This window comes from Oncorhynchus masou, unplaced genomic scaffold (assembly GCF_036934945.1).
Source record: "Oncorhynchus masou masou isolate Uvic2021 unplaced genomic scaffold, UVic_Omas_1.1 unplaced_scaffold_1566, whole genome shotgun sequence".
Lineage (NCBI taxonomy): Eukaryota > Metazoa > Chordata > Actinopteri > Salmoniformes > Salmonidae > Oncorhynchus > Oncorhynchus masou.
In genome coordinates, this window is record NW_027005720.1 from 82,568 (window position 1) to 102,025 (window position 19,458).

At 46.2% G+C, this 19,458-nt stretch overlaps 1 long non-coding RNA gene across 1 annotated transcript; it reads left to right on the forward strand.

The window, feature by feature from the left end:
• Positions 1–372: 372 nt before the first annotated feature.
• LOC135531258 (uncharacterized) lies at positions 373–16,991 on the forward strand. Its single transcript, XR_010453983.1, has 5 exons — positions 373–729; positions 7,180–7,207; positions 10,884–10,919; positions 11,056–11,132; positions 16,028–16,991. It is a non-coding gene; the product is annotated as an uncharacterized LOC135531258 (long non-coding RNA).
• The last annotated feature ends 2,467 nt before the right edge of the window (positions 16,992–19,458 follow it).

The window sequence follows — 19,458 nt, forward strand, 5'->3', positions numbered from 1 at the left end:
GTAGTCCTTTGAAGACAGTTATTCTTTGCAAGTAAGCTTTTGGTGTGTTGAACTTTTTGATTAAATTGAAATAGATTGATTAAATTGCTTTAACGGGCTGGTTGTCTCAAGACGGAAGTAGAGAACAAGGAAACACACACACACAGACACACACACACACACACAGCCCTCTCATTGGCTGAGCCCCCTCCCTGACATGCCCACTCCTTGTTACCTGGGCAACCCCACCAGGGAGAGGAATATACCCACCCTCTTCTCCATCGCCACCTCTCTCTCTCTCTCAAACACACACACACACACACTCACCACACACACACACACACACACACACACACACACACACACACACACACACACACACACACACACACACACACACACACACACACACACACACAGTGTTACAACAGTTAACCTCTCTCTTCCTCCCTCGCTCTCTACTCCTCCCCTCTCTTTAAGTTTCCTCCCCCAATCCTTGACTTAACATGCTGCTTCAGTCTCACAGTGGAGACACTCAGAGAGCACCACAGAGAGAGACAGCAGCAGCAAACCAAAGACCGCACTACTACTGTCCCCCTCTCCACCTCTTCTCTCCACTACTACTGTCCCCCTCTCCACCTCTTCTCCACTTCTTCTCTCTCTCTGTGTCTCCCTTGTTCATCTTGTCAGGTCAGTGTGGATGTGAGATGGGTTGTGGATATTCCTCAACGACCAGCACGGCTGGAGGAGGTGAGTGTGCCATCGATCTATAATATAAAGTTGTGGAAACAGGGATTTACAATATAAAGTTGTGGAAACAGGGCTTTACAATAGAGAGTTGTGGAAACGGGTTTACAATAGAGAGTTGTGGAAACGGGTTTACAATAGAGAGTTGTGGAAACAGGAATTTACAATAGAGAGTTGTGGAAACAGGGATTTACAATAGAGAGTTGGGGAAACAGGGCTTTACAATAGAGAGTTGGGGAAACGGCTTTACAACAGAGAGTTGTGGAAACAGGGCTTTACAACAGAGAGTTGTGGAAACAGGGCTTTACAATAGAGAGTTGTGGAAACAGGGACTTATAATTATGGAGAGTTATGGAGTTTTTTATGAATAGAGATGAATAGTACAGAAGTACCTTCTGTGTACAGTATGTGGGCAATGATTTCTGTGTGTTTGTTTGTTTGTGTGTGTATGCGCTCGCTCATTCAAGTGCAACCGTGTGTGCGTGCTTGCCTGGCGTGTGTGAGTGTGTGTTGATCTGAAGCTAAACGAGTTGAATCAGACACACTGTCCGTTTGAATCAAAGCAGCAGTCTTGATATCATTGATATGTCAACACTCTGAGGGAGAGAATTTCACAAATCAAAGCCAATAGACATTACCCTTGAATTGCTTTCCCCTGACATGATCAGTATGAAAAGAGAAACCCTTATGAAAGCAGATGTTCTATGTTAGTCTGTTATTTTCAATATGTTTGGCCAATGTGCCTTGGGTTTGATGTTCAATAGAAGGCATTTTCAACCTCTAATTCAACATGTAATGTTGTGTATGGAAAATGGATACTAGTGAAAATCAACAGGTAACGAGAGTACCATAGACAGACACCATGTCCTACTGATGTACTGGTTAACATCTACTACTGTTAACATATTATCAACTGTCACATGAACAACACCATCATATGGCTTGTTTACCTTGACTAACAGTAGACCACTAGTATAGCTGAGGTTGAGGATATGACTTGTTAACCTTGACTAACAGTAGACCACTAGTATAGCTGAGGTTGAGGATATGGCTTGTTTACCTTGACTAACAGTGGACCACTAGTATAGCTGAGGTTGAGGATATGACTTGTTAACCTTGACTAACAGTAGACCACTAGTATAGCTGAGGTTGAGGATATGACTTGTTTACCTTGACTAACAGTGGACCACTAGTATAGCTGAGGTTGAGGATATGGCTTGTTTACCTTGACTAACAGTAGACCACTAGTATAGCTGAGGTTGAGGATATGACTTGTTTACCTTGACTAACAGTAGACCACTAGTATAGCTGAGGTTGAGGATATGACTTGTTTACCTTGACTAACAGTAGACCACTAGTATAGCTGAGGTTGAGGATATGACTTGTTTACCTTGACTAACAGTAGACCACTAGTATAGCTGAGGTTGAGGATATGGCTTGTTTACCTTGACTAACAGTAGACCACTAGTATAGCTGAGGTTGAGGACATGACTTGTTTACCTTGACTAACAGTAGACCACTAGTATAGCTGAGGTTGAGGATATGACTTGTTTACCTTGGCTAACAGTAGACCACTAGTATAGCTGAGGTTGAGGATATGACTTGTTTAACTTGACTAACAGTAGACCACTAGTATAGCTGAGGTTGAGGATATGACTTGTTTACCTTGACTAACAGTAGACCACTAGTATAGCTGAGGCTGAGGATATGACTTGTTTACCTTGACTATCAGTAGACCACTAGTATAGCTGAGGTTGAGGATATGACTTGTTTACCTTGACTAACAGTAGACCACTAGTATAGCTGAGGTTGAGGATATGGCTTGTTTACCTTGACTGACAGAAGACCACTAGTATAGCTGAGGTTGAGGATATGGCTTGTTTACCTTGACTGACAGTAGACCACTAGTATAGCTGAGGTTGAGGATATGACTTGTTTAACTTGACTAACAGTAGACCACTAGTATAGCTGAGGTTGAGGATATGACTTGTTTACCTTGACTGACAGTAGACCACTAGTTTCAGCTGTTTCCTCCTTTTGTGTGTGTGGTGTGTGTGTGTGAGAGAGTGGTGAGTGGGAGAGTGGTGCTCTGATGACTACCTGACCAGATATATCTGTTATGACTGGGCAGAGTGGTGCTCTGATGACTACCTGACCAAATGGGGAGAGTGGTGCTCTGATGACTACCTGACCAGATATATCTGTTATGACTGGGGAGAGTGGTGCTCTGATGACTACCTGACCAAATGGGGAGAGTGGTGCTCTGGTGACTACCTGACCAGATATATCTGTTATGACTGGGCAGAGTGGTGCTCTGATGACTACCTGACCAAATGGGGAGAGTGGTGCTCTGATGACTACCTGACCAGATATATCTGTTATGACTGGGCAGAGTGGTGCTCTGATGACTACCTGACCAAATGGGGAGAGTGGTGCTCTGATGACTACCTGACCAGATATATCTGTTATGACTGGGGAGAGTGGTGCTCTGATGACTACCTGACCAAATGGGGAGAGTGGTGCTCTGATGACTACCTGACCAGATATATCTGTTATGACTGGGGAGAGTGGTGCTCTGATGACTACCTGACCAAATGGGGAGAGTGGTGCTCTGATGACTACCTGACCAGATATATCTGTTATGACTGGGGAGAGTGGTGCTCTGGTGACTACGTGACCAAATGGGGAGAGTGGTGCTCTGATGACTACCTGACCAGATATATCTGTTATGACTGGGGAGAGTGGTGCTCTGGTGACTACCTGACCAAATGGGGAGAGTGGTGCTCTGATGACTACCTGACCAGATATATCTGTTATGACTGGGGAGAGTGGTGCTCTGGTGACTACCTGACCAGATATATCTGTTATGACTGGGGAGAGTGGTGCTCTGATGACTACCTGACCAAATGGGGAGAGTGGTGCTCTGATGACTACCTGACCAGATATATCTGTTATGACTGGGGAGAGTGGTGCTCTGGTGACTACGTGACCAAATGGGGAGAGTGGTGCTCTGATGACTACCTGACCAGATATATCTGTTATGACTGGGGAGAGTGGTGCTCTGGTGACTACCTGACCAAATGGGGAGAGTGGTGCTCTGATGACTACCTGACCAGATATATCTGTTATGACTGGGGAGAGTGGTGCTCTGGTGACTACCTGACCAGATATATCTGTTATGACTGGGGAGAGTGGTGCTCTGATGACTACCTGACCAAATGGGGAGAGTGGTGCTCTGATGACTACCTGACCAGATATATCTGTTATGACTGGGCAGAGTGGTGCTCTGATGACTACCTGACCAAATGGGGAGAGTGGTTCTCTGATGACTACCTGACCAGATATATCTGTTATGACTGGGGAGAGTGGTGCTCTGATGACTACCTGACCAGATATATCTGTTATGACTGGGGAGAGTGGTGCTCTGATGACTACCTGACCAAATGCGGAGAGTGGTGCTCTGATGACTACCTGACCAGATATATCTGTTATGACTGGGGAGAGTGGTGCTCTGATGACTACCTGACCAGATATATCTGTTATGACTGGGGAGAGTGGTGCTCTGGTGACTACCTGACCAGATATATCTGTTATGACTGGGGACAGTGGTGCTCTGGTGACTACCTGACCAGATATATCTGTTATGACTGGGGACAGTGGTGCTCTGGTGACTACCTGACCAGATATATCTGTTATGACTGGGGACAGTGGTGCTCTGGTGACTACCTGACCAGATATATCTGTTATGACTGGGGACAGTGGTGCTCTGGTGACTACCTGACCAGATATATCTGTTATGACTGGGGACAGTGGTGCTCTGGTGACTACCTGACCAGATATATCTGTTATGACTGGGGACAGTGGTGCTCTGGTGACTACCTGACCAGATATATCTGTTATGACTGGGGACAGTGGTGCTCTGGTGACTACCTGACCAGATATATCTGTTATGACTGGGGACAGTGGTGCTCTGGTGACTACCTGACCAGATATATCTGTTATGACTGGGGACAGTGGTGCTCTGGTGACTACCTGACCAGATATATCTGTTATGACTGGGGACAGTGGTGCTCTGATGACTACCTGACCAGATATATCTGTTACTATATATCTGGTACTCTGATGACAGCCTGAGTACAGAATCGATAGGTGACTCAGGGACAAGATGTTTTCAACAGCACTCACAATGGGACAATGGCCAAGCTCATGAACACTGAAAGCAGTCAAGGCTTCTCTGTTTCTCTGCCTTTTCTTTTTAAAACAGTGGATGGGAGAGATTTCACACACACACACACACACACACACACACACACACACACACACACACACACACACACAGAGCAATATCCATTGCTATTTTCTCTCATAGCTGCAACTCCCCAACGGGCTCAGGAGAGGCAAAGGTCAAGTCATGAGTCCTCCAAAACATTACCTGCCAAACCGCGCTTCTTAACACCCGCCTGCTTAACCCGGAAGCCAGCCGCACCAATGTGTCGGAGGAAACACTATTCAACTCATGACCGGAGTCAGCCTGCAGGCGCCTGGCCCACCACCAGAGCACACTAGAGCGCGATGAGCCAAGTAAAGCCCCCCCGGACAAACCCTCCCCTAACCCGGACAACGCTGGGCCAATTGTGCACGCCCTATGGGACTTCCGTTCATGGCCGGTTGTGACACAGCCTGGGATCAAAGCCGGGTCTGTAGTGATGCCTCAAGCACTGTGATGAAGTGCCTTACACCTCTGAGCCAATCAGGAGGCCCATTTCTTTTATTTTTTATCCTGAAAAACTCCCCAGTCCTTAACGATTACAAGCATACCCATAACATGATGCAGCCACCACTATGCTTGAAAATATGGTACTCAGAAATGTTTTGTATTGTATTGGTCCTTAACACAACACCTTGTAGGCCAGTGACAAAAAATCTCAATTTAATCAATTTTACATTCAGGCTGTAGCACAACAAAATGTGGAAAAGGTTAAGGGGTGTGAATACATTCCGAAGGCACTATAGGTGAAGGTAGGTAGATTTAGGCACAGCCGTGGGAAGTAGGGGTACTGAGTGTGCTGCAGCACCCCCTGTGATGATTTGGCTCAGTTGGTAGAGCATGGTACTTGCAATGCTATGATTGTGGGTTTGTTTCCCACGGGGGACCAGTACGAAAAAGTATGAAATGTTTGCACTCACCACTGTAAGTTACTCTGGATGAGTGTCGACTAAAACGGAAATGGAATGAATAAACCATTTCAGTTTTCACATAGAAATAAGTTGAATTTGCAAAGTATTTCAAGAAACTGCAAAACATATATCAAGCAAGTATTTTTATATTCCACAAAAGCATTATCAGATTAATTGTTTTGAACAGATAATTATCAGACTCAAGTTACAAAAATAGGTAAACACTCAAATACATTTAGTTCGACGTCTGTAACACGGACCTTTACTAGTCCTGTATTAACAGACCTTTACTAGTCCTGTATTAACAGACCTTTACTAGTCCTGTATTAACGGACCTTTACTAGTCCTGTATTAACGGACCTTTACTAGTCCTGTATTAACGGACCTTTACTAGTCCTGTATTAACGGACCTTTACTAGTCCTGTATTAACGGACCTTTACTAGTCCTGTATTAACGGACCTTTACTAGTCCTGTATTAACGGACCTTTACTAGTCCTGTATTAACGGACCTTTACTAGTCCTGTATTAACGGACCTTTACTAGTCCTGTATTAACGGACCTTTACTAGTCCTGTATTAACGGACCTTTACTAGTCCTGTATTAACGGACCTTTACTAGTCCTGTATTAACGGACCTTTACTAGCCCTGTATTAACGGACCTTTACTAGTCCTGTATTAACGGACCTTTACTAGTCCTGTATTAAAGGACCTTTAGTAGTCCTGTATTAACGGGCCTTTACTAGTCCTGTATTAACGGGCCTTTACTAGTCCTGTATTAACGGGCCTTTACTAGTCCTGTATTAACGGGCCTTTACTAGTCCTGTATTAACGGGCCTTTACTAGTCCTGTATTAACAGACCTTTACTAGTCCTGTATTAACAGACCTTTACTAGTCCTGTATTAACAGGCCTTTACTAGTCCTGTATTAACAGACCTTTACTAGTCCTCTATTAACAGACCTTTACTAGTCCTGTATTAACAGGCCTTTACTAGTCCTGTATTAACAGACCTTTACTAGTCCTGCATTAACAGACCTTTACTAGTCCTGTATTAACAGACCTTTACTAGTCCTGTATTAACAGACCTTTACTAGTCCTGTATTAACAGACCTTTACTAGTCCTGTATTAACGGACCTTTACTAGTCCTGTATTAACAGACCTTTACTAGTCCTGTATTAACAGACCTTTACTAGTCCTGTATTAACAGACCTTTACTAGTCCTGTATTAGAGGCCCGTTGAACCATCCTAAATGAATATACCTTTGTTCTCACAGGTCCAGGCGAAGCCCCCAAAGAAGAAGTGTGAGTATGGTTGTCTCTCTCTGGCCCCAAGCCCATATTTCTCTCACTAATCCACTGCTTTTCAATTCTTAAGGGGGCACAAACGAGTGTACACATTATCTGGGGAGTAGGGGGAATCGGCATTGAGCCCGAGTTGTTATTGTTGTTGTTGTCAGTGTGACAGCTGTAGGTGGAGAATGTGCTGTTGTTGTCAGTATGACAGCTGTAGGTAGGTAGAGAATGTGCTGTTGTTGTCAGTATGACAGCTGTAGGTAGGTGGAGAATGTGCTGTTGTTGTCAGTATGACAGCTGTAGGTAGGTGGAGAATGTGCTGTTGTTGTCAGCATGACAGCTGTAGGTAGGTGGAGAATGTGCTGTTGTTGTCAGTATGACAGCTGTAGGTAGGTAGAGAATGTGCTGTTGTTGTCAGTATGACAGCTGTAGGTAGGTGGAGAATGTGCTGTTGTTGTCAGTATGACAGCTGTAGGTAGGTGGAGAATGTGCTGTTGTTGTCAGCATGACAGCTGTAGGTGGAGAATGTGCTGTTGTTGTCAGCATGACAGCTGTAGATGGAGAATGTGCTGTTGTTGTCAGTATGACAGCTGTAGGTGGAGAATGTGCTGTTGTTGTCAGCATGACAGCTGTAGGTGGAGAATGTGCTGTTGTTGTCAGCATGACAGCTGTAGATGGAGAATGTGCTGTTGTTGTCAGTATGACAGCTGTAGGTGGAGAATGTGTTGTTGTTGTCAGCATGACAGCTGTAGATGGAGAATATGTGGTTGTTGTCAGTATGACAGCTGTAGGTGGAGAATGTGCTGTTGTTGTCAGCATGACAGCTGTAGATGGAGAATGTGCTGTTGTTGTCAGTATGACAGCTGTAGGTGGAGAATGTGCTGTTGTTGTCAGTATGACAGCTGTAGGTAGGTGGAGAATGTGCTGTTGTTGTCAGCATGACAGCTGTAGATGGAGAATATGTGGTTGTTGTCAGTATGACAGCAGTAGATGGAGAATATGCTGTTGTTGTCAGTATGACAGCTGTAGATGGAGAATGTGTTGTTGTCAGTATGACAGCTGTAGGTGGAGAATGTGCTGTTGTTGTCAGCATGACAGCTGTAGATGGAGAATGTGCTGTTGTTGTCAGCATGACAGCTGTAGGTGGAGAATGTGCTGTTGTTGTCAATATGACAGCTGTAGGTTGGTGGAGAATGTGCTGTTGTTGTCAGTATGACAGCTGTAGGTTGGTGGAGAATGTGCTGTTGTTGTCAGTATGACAGCTGTAGGTTGGTGGAGAATGTGCTGTTGTTGTCAGTATGACAGCTGTAGGTAGGTGGAGAATGTGCTGTTGTTGTCAGTATGACAGCTGTAGGTGGAGAATGTGCTGTTGTTGTCAGTATGACAGCTGTAGGTAGGTGGAGAATGTGCTGTTGTTGTCAGTATGACAGCTGTAGGTAGGTGGAGAATGTGCTGTTGTTGTCAGTATGACAGCTGTAGGTAGGTGGAGAATGTGCTGTTGTTGTCAGTATGACAGTTGTAGGTTGGTGGAGAATGTGCTGTTGTTGTCAGTATGACAGCTGTAGGTTGGTGGAGAATGTGCTGTTGTTGTCAGTATGACAGCTGTAGGTGGAGAATGTGCTGTTGTTGTCAGTATGACAGCTGTAGATGGAGAATGTGCTGTTGTTGTCAGTATGACAGCTGTAGATGGAGAATGTGCTGTTGTCAGTATGACAGCTGTAGGTGGAGAATGTGCTGTTGTTGTCAGTATGACAGCTGTAGGTTGGTGGAGAATGTGCTGTTGTTGTCAGCATGACAGCTGTAGGTGGAGAATGTGCTGTTGTCAGTATGACAGCTGTAGATGGAGAATGTGCTGTTGTTGTCAGCATGACAGCTGTAGATGGAGAATGTGTTGTTGTTGTCAGCATGACAGCTGTAGATGGAGAATGTGCTGTTGTTGTCAGCATGACAGCTGTAGGTGGAGAATGTGTTGTTGTTGTCAGTATGACAGCTGTAGATGGAGAATGTGCTGTTGTCAGTATGACAGCTGTAGATGGAGAATGTGCTGTTGTTGTCAGTATGACAGCTGTAGGTGAAGAATGTGTGGTTGTTGTAAGCTAATAGGTCGTGTTCTTTCATTAAAGGTGAAGAACCTTCCACGTCACTGCTCTGTTTATCCCAGCCAGGCACCACAAACATCTCCATCCGGTCTCACTCACACTCAGTCCTCACCTTGCCCACAAGGCCCTGCCTCTCAACTATAAAAGGAAAAACACAATTTCCTAGAATTAATGAGTCAGACATTAGTCAAATACTGTGGATTACTTCCTGATAAACATATCGACAGTTAGGCAGAGTTCTCAACAAGCTGCCTGATAAACATATTGACAGTTAGGCAGAGTTCTCAACAAGCTGCCTGATAAACATATTGACAGTTAGGCAGAGTTCTCAACAAGCTGCCTGATAAACATATTGACAGTTAGGCAGAGTTCTCAACAAGCTGCCTGATAAACATATTGACAGTTAGGCAGAGTTCTCAACAAGCTGCCTGATAAACATATCGACAGTTAGGCAGAGTTCTCAACAAGCTGCCTGATAAACATATCGACAGTTAGGCAGAGTTCTCAACAAGCTGCCTGATAAACATATTGACAGTTAGGCAGAGTTCTCAACAAGCTGCCTGATAAGCATATCGACAGTTAGGCAGAGTTCTCAACAAGCTGCCTGATAAACATATTGACAGTTAGGCAGAGTTCTCAACAAGCTGCCTGATAAACATATTGACAGTTAGGCAGAGTTCTCAACAAGCTGCCTGATAAACATATTGACAGTTAGGCAGAGTTCTCAACAAGCTGCCTGATAAACATATTGACAGTTAGGCAGAGTTCTCAACAAGCTGCCTGATAAACATATTGACAGTTAGGCAGAGTTCTCAACAAGCCTAGTGGGTCCCATGTGGCTCAGTTGGTAGAGCATGGTGCTTGCAATGCCAGGGTTGTGGGAGAATATGGGTTCGATTCCCACGGAGGACCAGTACTAAGTACAAAAAAAGTGTGACTGTAAGTTGCTCTGGATAAGAGCCTCTGCTAAATGACTGAAAATAATGATAGCCAGGTCATCAATGAGACTGGTTTCACCACTGCAACAGAGCTTCAAAACAGGTCTCTGGTGGAGAAAAGACCCCTAGATGGTGAACACCCATGAACATGCAAATTTACATATTGGACAGACCTGAGTTGATTACTATTTCCTAGCCTTGCCATTCATTAACCTTTTTTTGATGTGACTGTGTGTTTGACCGTGTGTCAGAGCTCCCGGGGGTGATGGACTTATCACTGACTTATCACTGACTTATCACTGACGTATCATTGACTTATCATTGACTTAACACTGACTTATCACTGACTTATCACTGACTTATCACTGGCTGACTTATTACTGACTGACTGAGTTATGACTGACTGACTGAGTTATGACTGACTGACTGAGTTATGACTGAGTGACAGAGTTATTACTGACTGTGTTATTACTGAGTGACTGAAGTATTACTGACTGTGTTATTACTGACTGACTGAAGTATTACTGACTGAGTTATTACTGACTGACTGACTGAAGTATTACTGACTGTGTTATTACTGACTGACTGAAGTATTACTGACTGACTGAATTGTTACTGACTATTACTGACTGATGATGTCATTTACAGCACAGAGGAGTCTGCACAAGAAGAAGAAAAAAGGATGTGAGTAATATGCCCTGTGTGTGTGACTTTGTTTGCTTGAAGGTCACTGTGATCAAGACCTGTCTATCTATGTCTTTCTCACTGTGTGTGTGTGTGTGTGTGTGTGTGTGTGTGGTTGTGTGTCCTCTTCTCTCAGGAACTATGGAGGTGTGTATGTGGGACTACCAGCAGACCTGAGCATTATGCCTCCTATCCAGATGGGAACACACCAAGGTAACAGTCATACAGAGAGAGGCTGAGTATTGTTCTTAAACAAGATGTGCTGGGTTTGGATGTGAGTTTGAGAGGATGTCCACGTCTCAATGTGTTTCTCAGCCTCCGTTATAGACACAAAGACTCTCAATTTCCTGTCAGGCCTTAGAGGTCAGGAGGAAGCATGAGAGAGTTCTGGTTAAACTACTTCTGACTGAGGAGGATCATTCTGAGAGAGAGGGATGTGGATATGGTGCTGTGGAACTGATCTGGTTGTGTGTTAGCAATCTGGTGCTGCGGGAGCGATCTGGCTGTGTGTTAGTGATTTGGTGGTGCCAGAGTGATTTGGTGGTGCCAGAGTGATTTGGTGGTGCCAGAGTGATTTGGTGGTGCCAGAGTGATTTGGTGGTGCCAGAGTGATTTGGTGGTGCCAGAGTGATTTGGTGGTGCCAGAGTGATTTGGTGGTGCCAGAGTGATTTGGTGGTGCCAGAGTGATTTGGTGGTGCCAGAGTGATTTGGTGGTGCCAGAGTGATTTGGTGGTGCCAGAGTGATTTGGTGGTGCCAGAGTGATTTGGTGGTGCCAGAGTGATTTGGTGGTGCCAGAGTGATTTGGTGGTGCCAGAGTGATTTGGTGGTGCCAGAGTGATTTGGTGGTGCCAGAGTGATTTGGTGGTGCCAGAGTGATTTGGTGGTGCCAGAGTGATCTGGTGGTGCCAGAGTGATCTGGTGGTGCCAGAGTGATCTGGTGGTGCCAGAGTGATCTGGTGGTGCCAGAGTGATCTGGTGGTGTGTTAGGGATCTGGTGGTGTGTTAGTGATCTGGTGGTGTGTTAGGGATCTGGTGGTGTGTTAGGGATCTGGTGGTGCCAGAGTGATCTGGTGGTGCCAGAGTGATCTGGTGGTGCCAGAGTGATCTGGTGGTGCCAGAGTGATCTGGTGGTGTGTTAGTGATCTGGTGGTGTGTTAGTGATCTGGTGGTGTGTTAGTGATCTGGTGGTGTGTTAGTGATCTGGTGGTGCCAGAGTGATCTGGTGGTGTGTTAGTGATCTGCTGGTGCCAGAGTGATCTGGTGGTGCGTTGGTGATCTGGTGGTGCGTTGGTGATCTGGTGGTGCGTTGGTGATCTGGTGGTGCGTTGGTGATCTGGTGGTGCGTTGGTGATCTGGTGGTGCGTTAGTGATCTGGTGGTGCGTTAGTGATCTGGTGGTGCGTTAGTGATCTGGTGGTGCGTTAGTGATCTGGTGGTGCCAGAGTGATCTGGTGGTGCCAGAGTGATCTGGTGGTGCCAGAGTGATCTGGTGGTGTGTTAGTGATCTTATGGGGGGCGTGATCTGGTGGAGTGGGAGTGATCTGGTGGAGTGGGAGTGATCTGGTGGAGTGGGAGTGATCTGGTGGTGCGTTAGTGATCTGGTGGTGTGTTAGTGATCTGGTGGAATGGGAGTGATCTGGTGGAATGGGAGTGATCTGGTGGTGCGTTAGTGATCTGGTGGTGCGTTAGTGATCTGGTGGTGCGTTAGTGATCTGGTGGTGCGTTAGTGATCTGGTGGTGCGTTAGTGATCTGGTGGAGTGGGAGTGATCTGGTGGTGCGTTAGTAATCTGGTGGTGCATTAGTGATCTGGTGGTGTCAGAGTGATCTGGTGGTGTGTTAGTGATCTGGTGGTGCCAGAGTGATCTGGTGGTGTGTTAGTGATCTGGTGGTGCCAGAGTGATCTGGTGGGGTGTTAGTGATCTTATGGGGGGCGTGATCTGGTGGTGTGTTAGTGATCTTGTGGAGTGGGAGTGATCTGGTGGAGTGGGAGTGATCTGGTGGTGCGTTGGTGATCTGGTGGTGCGTTGGTGATCTGGTGGTGCGTTGGTGATCTGGTGGTGCGTTGGTGATCTGGTGGTGCGTTGGTGATCTGGTGGTGCGTTGGTGATCTGGTGGTGCGTTAGTGATCTGGTGGTGCGTTAGTGATCTGGTGGTGCCAGAGTGATCTGGTGGTGCCAGAGTGATCTGGTGGTGCCAGAGTGATCTGGTGGTGCCAGAGTGATCTGGTGGTGCCAGAGTGATCTGGTGGTGCCAGAGTGATCTGGTGGTGCCAGAGTGATCTGGTGGTGCCAGAGTGATCTGGTGGTGCCAGAGTGATCTGGTGGTGCCAGAGTGATCTGGTGGTGCCAGAGTGATCTGGTGGTGCCAGAGTGATCTGGTGGTGTGTTAGTTATCTGATGGGGGGCGTGATCTGGTGGTGCGTTGGTGATCTGGTGGTGCGTTGGTGATCTGGTGGTGCGTTGGTAATCTGGTGGTGCGTTGGTGATCTGGTGGTGCGTTGGTGATCTGGTGGTGCGTTGGTGATCTGGTGGTGCGTTGGTGATCTGGTGGTGCGTTAGTGATCTGGTGGAGTGGAAGTGATCTGGTGGTGCGTTAGTGATCTGGTGAAGTGCGAGTGATCTGGTGGTGCGTTAGGGATCTGGTGGTGTGTTAGTGATCTGGTGGAATGGGAGTGATCTGGTGGAATGGGAGTGATCTGGTGGTGCGTTAGTGATCTGGTGGTGCGTTAGTGATCTGGTGGTGCGTTAGTGATCTGGTGGTGCGTTAGTGATCTGGTGGAGTGGGAGTGATCTGGTGGTGCGTTAGTAATCTGGTGGTGCATTAGTGATCTGGTGGTGTCAGAGTGATCTGGTGGTGTGTTAGTGATCTGGTGGTGCCAGAGTGATCTGGTGGTGTGTTAGTGATCTGGTGGTGCCAGAGTGATCTGGTGGGGTGTTAGTGATCTTATGGGGGCGTGATCTGGTGGTGTGTTAGTGATCTTGTGGAGTGGGAGTGATCTGGTGGAGTGGGAGTGATCTGGTGGTGCGTTGGTGATCTGGTGGTGCGTTGGTGATCTGGTGGTGCGTTGGTGATCTGGTGGTGCGTTGGTGATCTGGTGGTGCGTTAGTGATCTGGTGGTGCGTTAGTGATCTGGTGGTGCCAGAGTGATCTGGTGGTGCCAGAGTGATCTGGTGGTGCCAGAGTGATCTGGTGGTGCCAGAGTGATCTGGTGGTGCCAGAGTGATCTGGTGGTGCCAGAGTGATCTGGTGGTGCCAGAGTGATCTGGTGGTGCCAGAGTGATCTGGTGGTGCCAGAGTGATCTGGTGGTGTGTTAGTTATCTGATGGGGGGCGTGATCTGGTGGTGCGTTGGTGATCTGGTGGTGCGTTGGTGATCTGGTGGTGCGTTGGTGATCTGGTGGTGCGTTGGTGATCTGGTGGTGCGTTGGTGATCTGGTGGTGCGTTGGTGATCTGGTGGTGCGTTGGTGATCTGGTGGTGCGTTGGTGATCTGGTGGTGCGTTGGTGATCTGGTGGTGCGTTGGTGATCTGGTGGTGCGTTGGTGATCTGGTGGTGCCAGAGTGATCTGGTGGTGCCAGAGTGATCTGGTGGTGCCAGAGTGATCTGGTGGTGCCAGAGTGATCTGGTGGTGCCAGAGTGATCTGGTGGTGCCAGAGTGATCTGGTGGTGCCAGAGTGATCTGGTGGTGCCAGAGTGATCTGGTGGTGCCAGAGTGATCTGGTGGTGCCAGAGTGATCTGGTGGTGTGTTAGTTATCTGATGGTGGTGCGTTGGTGATCTGGTGGTGCGTTGGTGATCTGGTGGTGCGTTGGTGATCTGGTGGTGCGTTGGTGATCTGGTGGTGCGTTGGTGATCTGGTGGTGCGTTGGTGATCTGGTGGTGCGTTGGTAATCTGGTGGTGCGTTGGTGATCTGGTGGTGCGTTGGTGATCTGGTGGTGCGTTGGTGATCTGGTGGTGCGTTGGTGATCTGGTGGTGCGTTGGTGATCTGGTGGTGCGTTGGTGATCTGGTGGTGCGTTGGTGATCTGGTGGTGCGTTGGTGATCTGGTGGTGCGTTAGTGATCTGGTGGTGCGTTAGTGATCTGGTGGTGCGTTAGTGATCTGGTGAAGTGCGTTAGTGATCTGGTGGTGCGTTAGGGATCTGGTGGTGCGTTAGGGATCTGGTGGTGCGTTAGGGATCTGGTGGTGCTTTAGTGATCTGGTGGTGCGTTAGTGATCTGGTGGTGCCAGAATGATCTGGTGGTGCCAGAGTAATCTGGTGGTGTGTTAGTAATCTGGTGGTGCCAGAGTGATCTGGTGGTGTGTTAGTGATCTGGTGGTGTGTTAGTGATCTGGTGGTGCCAGAGTGATCTGGTGGTGTGTTAGTGATCTTATGGGGGCGTGATCTGGTGGTGTGTTAGTGATCTGGTGGAGTGGGAGTGATCTGGTGGTGCGTTAGTGATCTGGTGGTGTGTTAGTGATCTGGTGGTGTGTTAGTGATCTGGTGGTGCCAGAGTGATCTGGTGGTGCCGGAGTGATCTGGTGGTGCGGGAGTGATCTGGTGGTGCGGGAGTGATCTGGTGGTGCGGGAGTGATCTGGTGGTGCGGGAGTGATCTGGTGGTGCCGGAGTGATCTGGTGGTGCCGGAGTGATCTGGTGGTGCCAGAGTGATCTGGTTGTGTGTTAGTGATCTGGTTGTGTGTTAGTGATCTGGTTGTGTGTTAGTGATCTGGTGGTGTGTTAGTGATCTGTTGTGTGTGATATTGATGCAACAGATACAGGTTATACATAGTGAAGATGGGTAAGAAAACGGGTTAGGTTTAGGGGTTAGGGAAAATAGGATTTTGATTGGGACTGAATTGTGCATGTGTGTGCGTGCGTGAGAGTACACATTTGTGTGGTCGTTTGTGTGTCCCGTTGGGTGTTATAATGAGGAGACTGGGGTCCTGTGGCAGGTAATTGGTAATGCCACTCTCCCCAGGGACTGGCAGAAGTGATGAGCACCTCAAGGAGGCTAGGGCTTACAGCCTTAATGAAGGTGGTGTGTGTGTGTGTGTGTGTGTGTGTGTGTGTGTGTGTGTGTGTGTGTGTGTGTCAACATCTAGTCATTTTCTCTTTCCTCCCCACAGATGAGTGAAGCATCATTGAAACACCTTTCACTAAAGGTATGATGTCAACAGCTCCGATCTCAATATCAGATGTCAATATCCTATGTTAAACTCTCTGCCTCAATCTCAGAAGTTCATCTTTTGGGACTCTCACACCCACTACAGAGAGGGAGAGAGAGAACCTTCAGGATAATGATGATGTCAACAAGAATGAAGGAATGAATTGTTCTCTTTGATCTCTGATTGGCACCATGGGACCCAGTAGAACCCCTGGGGGACCAATCATCTCCCTCTCTCGCGCCATAGGAACTGAACTGGGATCAGTTTCTAAGGTGAGTAATCAGACAATGGGTCATATGCTCACCATGGATGTGACTGCTCAGGAGTCAGCGTTGTGTTTAATAGGCACAAAACAGAAGAAAAAAGTCTAAAACTCAATGAAAGGGAGAGGTACTTGTCCAATAAGAAATACTTGTTTTCATTTGGGTTCCACAAAATTTGAAAACAGGCACCTTAATGAACACGACCCAGGTCAAAGGGCATCACGGATGTTGGAGTCGGCATTCACCACTCAGGATCATGAGACAAGACAACCTTCTACTCAGAACTAAATGTCAGACGGGATCAGATAGGCCTATTCAGATCTCAGCAATACCAGGAAACAAAACAAGACCTCTCTCAGAACTCCTATTCAAATATTTCTTGATTTTCTCTCTCTGCCTCTGAGTCAATAGTTCTCAGAAATTCTCTCTATAGGAGCTGGATCAAATGTTCCCCATTGTATAATTGGTCGAATAGAGAAGAATCTTTCTTCACTCAATATGTAGCATATGTATTTGGAGCATCAATATGTAGGCATATGTATTTGGAGCATCAATATGTAGGCATATGGATTTGGAGCATCAATATGTAGCATATGTATTTGGAGCATCAATATGTAGGCATATGTATTTGGAGCATCAATATGTAGGCATATGTATTTGGAGCATCAATATGTAGGCATATGTATTTGGAGCATCAATATGTAGGCATATGTATTTGGAGCATCAATATGTAGGCATATGTATTTGGAGCATCAATATGTAGCATATGTATTTGGAGCATCAATATGTAGCATATGTATTTGGAGCATCAATATGTAGGCATATGTATTTGGAGCATCAATATGTAGGCATATGTATTTGGAGCATCAATATGTAGGCATATGTATTTGGAGCATCAATATGTAGGCATATGTATTTGGAGCATCAATATGTAGCATATGTATTTGGAGCATCAATATGTAGGCATATGTATTTGGAGCATCAATATGTAGCATATGTATTTGGAGCATCAATATGTAGGCATATGTATTTGGAGCATCAATATGTAGCATATGTATTTGGAGCATCAATATGTAGGCATATGGATTTGGAGCATCAATATGTAGGCATATGTATTTGGAGCATCAATATGTAGGCATTTGTATTTGGAGCATCAATATGTAGGCATATGTATTTGGAGCATCAATATGTAGCATATGTATTTGGAGCATCAATATGTAGCATATGTATTTGGAGCATCAATATGTAGCATATGTATTTGGAGCATCAATATGTAGCATATGTATTTGGAGCATCAATATGTAGCATATGTATTTGGAGCATCCACGTTTTCTTTTCTTGAATGTATTCCAACATGTTAAATATTTTCACAACATAGTTTCCACATTCTTAAATAAATCTCATGGAAATGCATTGTGTGCTCGTGTGCATATGTCTTCACGTATGATTTCTGTACGTGTGCGTGCATGTGTTGTGTGTCTGTCTCTGTGTGTGTTTTTTTCTGTGTGTAATTGAAAGGCCTATTCCTCACCATTCATCTCCTCAGTATGACTGGCCTACACTTCATGTACAGTTTACTTGTTTCAAATGACTATAGACTAGTTTTAGATCGACTCTTTGGAGACCGTAACTATCAGCTCCTCGGAGACCGTAACTATCAACTCCTCGGAGACCGTAACTATCAGCTCCTTGGAGACCGTAACTATCAACTCCTTGGAGACTGTAACTAACAACTCCTTGGAGACTGTAACTATCGACTCCTTGGAGACCGTAACTATCGACTCCTTGGAGACCGTAACTATCGACTCCTTGGAGACCGTAACTATCGACTCTTTGGAGACCGTAACTATCAGCTCCTCGGAGACCGTAACTATCAACTCCTCGGAGACTGTAACTATCAACTCCTTGGAGACTGTAACTATCAACTCCTTGGAGACTAACTATCAACTCCTTGGAGACCGTAACTATCGACTCCTTGGAGACCGTAACTATCGACTCCTTGGAGACCGTAACTATCGACTCCTTGGAGACCGTAACTATCGACTCCTTGGAAACCATAACTATCAACGCCTTGGAGACCGTAACTACCGACTCCTTGGAGACCGTAACTATCGACTTCTTGGAGACCATAACTACCGACTCCTTGGAGACCATAACTACCAACTCCTTGGAGACCGTAACTACCGACTCCTTGGAGACCGTAACTATCAACTCCTTGGAGACCGTAACTATCAACTCCTTGGAGACCGTAACTATCAACTCCTTGGAAACCATAACTATCAACGCCTTGGAGACCGTAACTACCGACTCCTTGGAGACCGTAACTATCGACTCCTTGGAGACCGTAACTATCGACTCCTTGGAGACCGTAACTATCGACTCCTTGGAGACCGTAACTACCGACTTCTTGGAGACCGTAACTACCGACTTCTTGGAGACCGTAACTATCGACTTCTTGGAGACCGTAACTACCGACTTCTTGGAGACCGTAACTACCGACTCCTTGGAGACCATAACTACCAACTCCTTGGAGACCGTAACTACCAACTCCTTGGAGACCGTAACTACCAACTCCTTGGAGACCGTAACTATCAACTCCTTGGAGACCGTAACTATCAGCTCCTTGGAGACAGTAACTATCAACTCCTTGGAGACTGTAACTACCGACATCTTGGAGACCATAACTATCAACTTCTTGGAGACAGTAACTACCGACTTCTTGGAGACAGTAACTATCGACTCCTTGGAGACAGTAACTATCGACTCCTTGGAGACCGTAACTATCGACTCCTTGGAGACCGTAACTATCGACTTCTTGGAGACCGTAACTATCGACTTCTTGGAGACCATAACTATCAACTTCTTGGAGACCGTAACTACCGACTTCTTGGAGACTTTTCAGAGACACAACTCCGACTGTATGATAAATTAAACTACATGCCCAGACTGTTTTTACTCTTATTCTTGAGTGTAGATACAATAACCTATGTAACAACAGCAACCTACTTACTCTAGGTTGACAGTATGGAAAAATACATGATGAAATTATGAATCTGTGTACGTGTGCGTATGTGTGACACAAGATGTCAATCACCTACAGCACAAGCAGCATCCACACTCTCTTACTGT